The 9587-nt window shown below is 36.9% G+C and overlaps 1 non-coding gene across 1 annotated transcript; it reads left to right on the top strand.

The window, feature by feature from the left end:
* The first annotated feature begins 1444 nt into the window (after window positions 1-1444).
* LOC114578863 lies at window positions 1445-1586 on the top strand. Its single transcript, XR_003699785.1, has one exon. It is a non-coding gene; the product is annotated as a U4 spliceosomal RNA (small nuclear RNA).
* The last annotated feature ends 8001 nt before the right edge of the window (window positions 1587-9587 follow it).

The following is a 9587-nucleotide window of genomic DNA, read 5'->3' as shown; positions in this document are numbered from 1 at the left end:
AAGACACCCTCATCAGACTTAGGATTAAATTTTCCTAAGGGAAGTTTGTTATTAATTAAGATAAAGCACTTGTAACCAAAGACAAGTAAGTGTGAAAGATTCGGTGTCCGACTCTTAAGGAGTTTTATTCAACTTCGATCTAATGTTCACCCTATTTAAGACATAATATACCTATACGCCATGGGAAACTAATCGAAGATGTTGATAGAAGAACATCAATAAAGATTTCCATAATTAAAGCCAACAATAGATGTTACTCTATAGGATTCTGAAGAGGGGAGGGTGATAATTGTCTCGTTGGTGGAGGAACATGACAGATTCGCACTCACTCCTGCTGTTCTGCAACTATTGGAGCTACTTTGAAAAGTAAAAGGGAATTTGATCTCCATATCTCCACACATGGAGGAAGGGCAGTCATTGGAGAGGGCATAGGCTATTGGGAAGATCCCAAGCAGGAGAAGATGGCACCATGGCATTGCAAAAATGGTGAATTGGGAACAGCAACATTGCCCATCTTGAAAATGCACTTTTTAATCAGTATTTATTTCATTAGATGCATCTTCTGAAATTGACTATTCCACCAAAAAGACTATAATGGTCAATTGTATTAAGCAAAAGTCTTATCACCGCATTTATGGAGCAAGGTAGTTTTTTTTTTTTTTGAAAATTCTAGCTTAATGGTCCCCAAATCAAGTCAATTGAAGAAAATGAACAGTACTGTTCAATTGTGTTGAGCAAAAGACTTCACCGCGTTAATGGGCAAGCACAGACTTTGAAGAAGAAGAAGACGATGAATAATTTTATGTGTCGAATACGAAATGAGATATTTGAGATGGTTTGGAATTCCATGTTTTGAGAAGTCCAGCTTATTATAGTAACAAAATTATCTGATGGCAACTAGGGACCTGTGTTGTTCCCTTTGGATGGCCTGTGGTTTTTGTTCTAGGGACTGCTCTCCGCATGGATTTGGTTCTTGATTTTGTCTCACTGGCAACCAGGGAAAGAGTGCTTTTGCTGATATAATCTATGATTGATAAGCTCCTTCGCTTATTTTGTTAGTTCCTTTTTCTTGAGTCCTATCTTCTTTTTGACCCTTTTCGGGTTCTTGTATTTTGATTTTGTTTTGTTTTGGTTCTGCTCCATTTTTTTAGGGGTTATTCTCTTTTTGTAATATTTTTGGTTTAAATATACGGGCCAAGTCCCAAAATTTCCCTAAAAAAGAAGAAGTAACGACTACAATGACATAGCACCATCAAATGGTCTCCAAGTCATAGTCAATTGATGAAAAGAACGTTAACTTTCCTATTTCAACAAAATAAAATCACCTGAGAAATAAAGTGCCGATTGATGGTTAATTGTACATATTTACTCATACTTGATGTTTTTTTGTATATTAGTTTCTTTGTTTGCTATAGGTCTTATCTTCAATATAACACCTATGTTTAACTTTGCGCTTGTGGTAATGACACAGGCAATGGGGTCTTAGCCGAGTCGCATCTATTGCTGGTTAAAAACTTTTTCCAAACCACCTCAAAGGCCTGGCCTCGCACCTGGCCTTAGAGAGTTTCTGGAAGGGGAGCCCTACTTGGGGCATCACTATTTATAAAAAAAAAAAATAGTCCAGCTCTCCTATCATTTTAGGTGCAATGTGCATCATTTATTAATTATTTATGTATTACTAATCCATAATCACTAAAAAGATTTTATATTCATTCTTTTCTTGGAACAGTGAATGCATCTCCACTATAACCTCTGAGTTTATTTTGAATTTATAATAGCAGTGGGACTTTTTTTTTTTAATGCAGATATCATTAAAAGAAATAACCTAATACAATCTACTAAGTGATAGAAAGCCTATCACTATCCTCCTTCAACAAAGAAAAGAATATAGGAGGAACTTTATTACAACTTAACTCTTCCCACAAAAAATGACCCAATAAAGCAAAATTAACATTAAAATAGGCTAACTTATTACAATTACTATTAGCAAAATGAAATAAGAAATTCCCAAAGTCCTTAAGAGAAGACAAGTCTTCCACCTCATCATTATCATAAGAGCAAACAACTTTGCATGCCAAGCCTTGCAAATACTTGATGATATTATAATTATCTCCCTCAGTTATGATACCTTTAGCATCCAACATCCATTCTTAGATAATCTTTCCCAATGAACAGAAAGCCAGCACTTCCAAGTAACCGGTATCCTAATGCATACAACTGAACCCAAAAGAAATAATAAATCTACCTCTGTGATCTCTAAACACACCACCTAGACCAGCTTTATTTGATCGCAATAAAGTTGCATCAATGTTGACTTTAATCCGTTTGGGTGGGGGAGGGTGCCAAGAATGAGAAATAAGTTGAGAAAGCTAGTTAACACCCCAATGGTCCAAAAAATGATTAAACTTCGATGAGATTGACGCTAAGCTAATTGCATTAGAATCTATGAAGCCCAAGCCGAGCTCCTGACCATCTTGCACAAATTTGTTTCTACTTTTCCAAGAGTAAAATACTAAAGAGCAATGCAGGTTTGCAATAAAAGGGTTAACCTTCGATAACCTTTCCAATTTAATCTTACAATCCATGAAGGAAGATAACTCAGGAATAGGAATACCCCATTTATTCAACAACGTTATAGCTTGAGTTAGCTTGGAACATTTAACTACAACGCGATCTATATTTTCCACCATTATACACCCTCTTGGACAATAATTATGAAAGTTCGTTCGGGATGTTAAGCCCTATGAACTTAGTCCCAAGCTAACCAGAGGGGGTGAATTGTGGTTATTTTAAAACTCCTTTTACGAAAGAATAAAAATTGCATAAACAAATCCACCAACAGAAATAAATGCGGAATTAAAAAGTGTGAAGCAAAGAAAACAAAACAACAAGAAATTTTATAGTGTTCGGTCAACTCGACCTTAAGTCCACTCCTTGGAGGCACCCTCCAAGTATTGCACTACAAAATGTGACTCTCCTTTAGCCCACAGCTAGGCGGAGAAGCCCTCACAAGAACTCCTTTTGCACCCACAGCAAGGCAAGAGAACATACCTCCTTTTGCTTCCTCCTGAAGCTTGGCAGAGAACCACAAACCAAAAAGCAAAACTCCTTACCTCTACCGACCCTTCCACGGACGAGAAACTCTAGACGAAAGACAAGCAGAGCGATCCTTGAAGCAACCCTTGTGATCCCCTCACAAGCTCCCCTCACAAGATCCTCTCTATCTCCCTCTCCTCTTGTTTCTTCCCCTCAAAGGTTCTTCGGTCCTCAGGTCAAGGCAAGCAGCCAAAGGTCTTGAAAAACGTTGAACAAGAGCTCTTTAAATAGAAGAGCTCAAGAGGAGCTCATTAATGCAAGTTGCCACATTATCGTCCAGGCCGATATATTCATCGGCCTGGCCCGATCAGTACAAAATTCAAGAAGATCGGCCAGAGCAATCGCCCTGGAATAGTCCTGGACGATTGAAATTTGGCCTGATCGTCCAGGCCCGATTCACGTATCTGTTGATAGTTCAATCAAAGAAAATCATCCTGAGCATTGCCCTGTTTTTGAGCTGGCCGATATTTTAATCGTCCCTGAAGTAATAAGGTTTTTTTGACTGGATTCGTCCCGGCCGAGATCCTGAGATCTTCCCAGAACGATAATGATCGTATCATTAACTTAATTACTCCCCTGATTTCCTGATCCAATTAAGGCATAATTTGGTAAATTTTGTCACAGGCCGATCCTTGATCGTCCTGGGATATTTAAAAATACACTAATACCTTAATTTCTATGGCGTCTTACTTCTTTCTGTTTTGAGCTTATCGTCTTGGGCGATACACGTTCGTTCTAGCCGATATGTTAATCAGACGGTCTGCCTTAATTTAAGAATCCTGATTCGAGTCTCTGTTTTGAACTAATCGTCCAGGACGATCAAAGGGATCGCCTGGCCGATGTGAGCAAAAATAGAGATTCTAAATTCCTCAAGTGCCTGTGTGTGTAGGGTTAACTAAGTCATCAGTCTTCTTGAACCTTACAAAACTGAACTCAAGAAGAAGAAAAAAAGATTACAGATATGACTCAACCCTATGCTACCCATTCTGTATTTGCAGATCGTTTTGTATCGTCCATCTTCGATCTTGAAATTGTTGAAAAAATAGGTCATCCAAGTAAATCAGTTAGGGTTTGCCAATCATCAAATCTAAGCCATGAAATAAGGTTTTGCAACATCTCCCCTTTTCTCATGAGGTAAAACAAAAAAGCAATTCTATTTTTCCTATTTTCCCTCCTTTTGGATATATCAAAAAGAAATATGCAAAAATAAAGAAAGAAAAAAGAATCTCTCCTACAATTTTAATTTTGATTCACAAGCATGAATATGAATATAGTATTCAATTGAATTGATATTTCAAACATGTAGTTAAATGAGTTGAACAAACATCAAAATTCAAAGAAATTAAGAAAAGTATCCGATCAATGTTACCCTAAAGTTGAAGTACTTTTGTAGGGTTAGAAGTTTGTCTTTTGAATCAATGACCTAACTAAACATTTCAATCATATATTAGTATAAAGGATCTACAATCATTCACCTCATGACGTAACAACACACAACCATCTCTTATAGAATCAGGATCAAAGTAAGATACACTCATAATCGCAAAACAAACTCAATCTTTGGTATATGAAAAGCTTTCTTACTAGTTTTAATAAAGATTTGAAAGAGAGAGAAAGCTTGCTTTTGATGGGTCTATTTGATGGCTCTTGTCATTTTGAATCGCGCTTACTGCGACACCTTTTTTATTTTTTCACTCAATTCAATTTAGCGGCATTGCCCTTCTTTTGTTGGCATCATTGCCAAAAATTTTTTAAGCTAGATTCCTCCTTTTAGTCCATCCTTAACAAGGACTTAGTTGTGAGATATCTTCTAGTATTAGGAATAGGGGCTTCTCTCTCTAAACATGGAGAAGAACAATCCACAACAAACAGAATCATGGACATTGTCAAGAGTACTATGAATCTTTGATATGATAAAACGCTTTAATCCCTATAATTCATAAGTGATTTGCTTTAGCAAGATTTAGAAAGACCTTAATTTCATATATAATTCATTAATTTGGAGATAAATTTTTGATTAGAGAAGAAACCACTGTGCCACTCAAATATACTAAAGAAAGAGACACAATCAAACGGAATTTTTTCAATCATCTCAATGGATTTAAGAAAGATGCACAACCATTTGACTACAAATTTTTTAAACAGCATGCAAGGCATGACGATATCATAATTGCGCTGAATTTTGAAAAACCTTTTTTTTTTTCAAAAAAAATAATCAAAACAAACACAACAAATAAAAGGAAACAGCAATCAAAAACAAAAAAACATAAAAAAGAAAGAAAGAAAAGGAAGAAAGCAAGTAGAGAAATCAAGTTCATAATGGCAATTATTCAATCACACCCAATCTGGTCTTATGAGCTGAAATGTATCGAAGGCCAGTGGTTTAGTAGATGTCAGCTAGTTGATTTAGTTGACACAGTTCACCTCAATTTCCACCTTTTGTCACTGATTCTTAATGAAAGTGATGTCTAGATGTCAATGTGCTTTAGTTTGAATGTGGATAGATTCTCTAGAGCTATGCATACTGCACTACGTGTATGCACAAAAATTGAGATAGTGCTTACCGAACTCCCAATCTATTACCTGTTTTTTAATAAACCAAAGAACTTGGCCACACACTTCTAAGAGCAATAGTACTGTCCCTTCAGCAGTACAAGTGCAACTAAGTTTTGCATTACTGCTAGACCATGAGACCCAAAGAACTGTCCCAATGAATTGACAAGTTCCTGAAGTGCTTTTCCTGTCACACTTGCATCCTGCAAAATCAGAGTAAAAATCAACATTTTCAAAAGAAGTCTGTGTCTAGATTCCAAATTCTAAGCCTTGTGTCCCAAAGAGTATCTAAAAATTCTCTTAACTGCAGTCAGGTGACTCCTTAGGGTTCAGCTTGAAATCTAAACACAAAGAAAAACATTAAACATAATGTCCAGGATCAGCTCGCAGTCAAGTAAGTAAAGATCAATCATGCCTCTATGCTTCTTCTGATCAACAGACTTACCACCTTGGGTCCTTACCATGAGCACTAGAATCATGAGAAGAGTTAATCTGGTTGGCCTTTGTCCATCTCATATTTCTTCAATGTCTTTATGTATTTTGTTTGATTTAGAAATTCTATCCTCTCCAAATTGTTTTATGCTAAACCCAAAAGTAGGACAATTCTCCCATCAAACTCATCTCAAACTCTCTAATCATTGTTTAGAAAACTCCTGCACTAATTTTTTATTAGAAGATCCAACAGAGTATGTCATCCACATAAATTTGAAAGCCTGAGTTAATCATCTCGCAATGTCTCTTAGAAAAAGAGTGTTGTCTACACTCCCCTTAACAACTCCTCTCTATGTAAAAATGTGGCTAAGCCTTCATAACAAGCTCTTGGTGCCTGCTTTAAACCATACAAAGCCTTTTTTTAATTATAAACACATGATTAAGGAAATTTGGGAACTTCTCAAAACCTGGGGGTTTGTTCTCAACATCCCTTCCTGTTATTTCCCCATTTAAAAAGGCACTCTTGACTCCATTTGAAAAAAGCTTAGTATCCTTTATAGCTAGGCAAAGGCTAATAGCACTCTAATCGATTATCCACATCTAGCTCAGGGGCAAGGTCTCCTCAAAGTCAATCCCTTCTTTTGGTTTATACCCGCTTAGCCACCAATTTGCTTTATTCCTAACCACCTTCCTAATCATTCACCTTGTTCTTAAACTACCCACTTTGTGCCAACACACTTTGATTTCTTAGGTCTTTCTACAAGATCCCAAACATCATTCCCTAACAATTTGATCTCATTCCTTTGCATTGCTTAAAATCCAAAACTCAATGTAAGGGCTTGGTTATAGGTGGTGGGTTTCAGTCATTGAAGATAAAAGCTGAGTGGCTTACTTCCTTCTAAGTCTTGTCTAGTCTGACTCACTAGATTGAGTCTCCTAAGATCAAATCTTGGGGTGACTGTAGACAGTATCTTCAATCCCATAAGGAAAGTGGTGATAGGTCCAATCCTATCATCCAAAGTCAAATTTTCTAACCCTTGGGTGACCTTCTACTATTCCTTCATTTTGTTTGTTCTTACTCCCTTCTCCCAAACTTTTTCTACACCACTAGTAATCCTCCCAACATCCTCATCATCTAACTCTAGTTTTCATTAGGATCGGACTCATCAAAAACACACATGGTGTCTTCTTCTCATCAAAGTTCTCTTGTTAAACCCCTTAAAGACTTCCCACCTAGAATATCTAAGAAAACTTCTCATCGATTTTGCATCCAAAATTTTCGCAAGTGTGACTTCCCAATTATTTGAATGACAAATTTTAACACAAGCATTGAAGGTGAAAAAGATTGGGTGTTCCTACCTTAAGGATCTATTAGGGTGTCTTTTCTAGTTGGCTCTAACATTAACCCTATTACACATAACAAGCTGTGTTTAACCGCTTCAGCCAAAAGTATTTTGAAGTGAATACTCGCAAGCATGCTCTAGCGGCTTCACCAAGAGTCCGATTCTTCTTTCACTACCCATTCTACGAGGGTCCTAGGGGCTGAGAAGTTGTGCTAATCCCCTGTCCTCACAAAATCACGCAACTCTCTCATTTCTTCAAACTCTCTCCCCATGATCACTATGGATCGGTCACTATTTCACACCACTAGCTTTTTCGGATCAAGTAGAAACGGTTTTGAACTCCCTACAAAAGACTCATTTTTTATGTGGAAAGAAATCTAGTCCAAGTGAACTCGAGTAGTCATCAACGATGACAAACCATAGACTTTTCACCTCCCAAACTAGCAGTGCTAATAGGGTCCAAACAAATCCATGTGAAGGACTTCTAAGGTCTAGAGGTGGCTAATGTCTTGAATGGGGTGAAACAGAGGAGTGGACTTGGCTTTCCTAGTTGAAGGCCATTCACAAAGGTGTCTTTTGTAAACTTAAGTTTTGGGGACACTCTAACCTAGGTCCCTTTTTTGGGTCAACTTTCCTAAAGGTTTTCATACTAGCACTGACAAAGTCTCCCTGGTGCCAACATACAGAATCATCAATAAAGTTTTTTAAAGAAAAGAAGCAGCACATTCAATTTTAATTTAAACCAGCATTAGACGTTGTTGATCTCTTTCTTGCAGAATAGTGTTGTTAACTTTAACTTTACAATCGATGAGTTTGCAAAGATTGCACAATGATGCCTTTGTCAACTAAATTGTTGATGCTGAGCAGTTGTGCTTCATTAATCCATCTACAACAATAAACATTTTTAATCTAAGGTTTTGAATTACAATTTTACTGCTTCCTACCACCTTCTGGTGGTGTTGTCTCCAAGAGTAACCTTAGCTCCAGTCCTAGACTCTCTAGTACATAACACCTGGCTAGCATCACCAGTCATATGTCGAGAGCATCCATGTCAGGTACCACATCTCTCCACAAAGGTCTTTGTTGAAAGCCCACCTGAATAATTATCAAATGTTAGATTTAGGAACCCAAGCAGGTTTGGGGTTCCGTTCTTAGAAAGGAAGAATGCAATGCCCATGTGTGGTATGCGTGGATCATGCTACCTTAGGTCTCCACCATGTGTACTATGGTTGAATCGTGCAGTTGTGAGATGTGTCCTAGCTGGCCACATGAAAAACATCTACATCCAGAGAAGGGATTTCTTAAGTGATTTGAGTTTATAATCGTTTCTCAGGTTTTGGCAATTGAATCAACAAGTAGATGTCATCCTTAGTTTATTCTTACATGCTTCTATCATTTTGAATCTTCAAAATTAAGTGCTTTTTAAACATCATTTTCAATCTTCAAATTTTCTCTATCTCTCTCTAGCTATCTTAAATCTGATTCAAGTGATGTGTGTTGGTTTTTAATGCATCACCTCTTCAACTAACTCACCATGATTTTTTATTACTCATCAAATTCATCAAGTACAGTATGTGAATTTGAATTCAATTGTTTGATGGTCTTTAATCAAAATTTCATGGCTCTTTTTGTAGATTTAAAAATATCTAGTTTTCAAGCTAGCATGAGTTTTTCTTTAATTTCCTATATGATTGAATGAAATTTTTCTCTGAAACTTAAGAAGTTGATCGTAAAATAGTTTGTTGATCGTAGGAAAGTTCACATACCTCTTCTTAATCACTTTGATCTTTTCCCATGAAACACAAGTTTGTAGTTTATTCCTCTGGTTCAGTCTCAGAGAAGTCAGTACCAGATTCTGCCCAAAAGCTCCTTTGGTTTTTATTCTTGTCCTTCCTAAACTTAGCTTTCTCCTCACCTTTTTCTTTGCTTGATTGATCTCTAAGCGTAGGGAAATCAGTTCTCACATGTCCAGGCTTCCTGCATTAAAAAAAAACAACATCAGAAGATCCTTTAACATGTTTATGATCCTTACCTTTCTCCAACTTTGATGATGCTTTTGTTTCTTCCTTAGAAAGCTTTTGAATTGCCTTGTGATGAAGGCAATTTCATCGCTTTCAGACCCGGAAGATTCAGAATCCGGTTTATGTGCCTTCAGTGCAATTG

The sequence above is a fragment of the Dendrobium catenatum genome, unplaced genomic scaffold (assembly GCF_001605985.2).
Source record: "Dendrobium catenatum unplaced genomic scaffold, ASM160598v2 original_scaffold_192850, whole genome shotgun sequence".
NCBI lineage: Eukaryota > Viridiplantae > Streptophyta > Magnoliopsida > Asparagales > Orchidaceae > Dendrobium > Dendrobium catenatum.
Note: the sequence above shows the minus strand (reverse complement) of the source record. Positions and strands in the feature narration are given on the sequence as shown.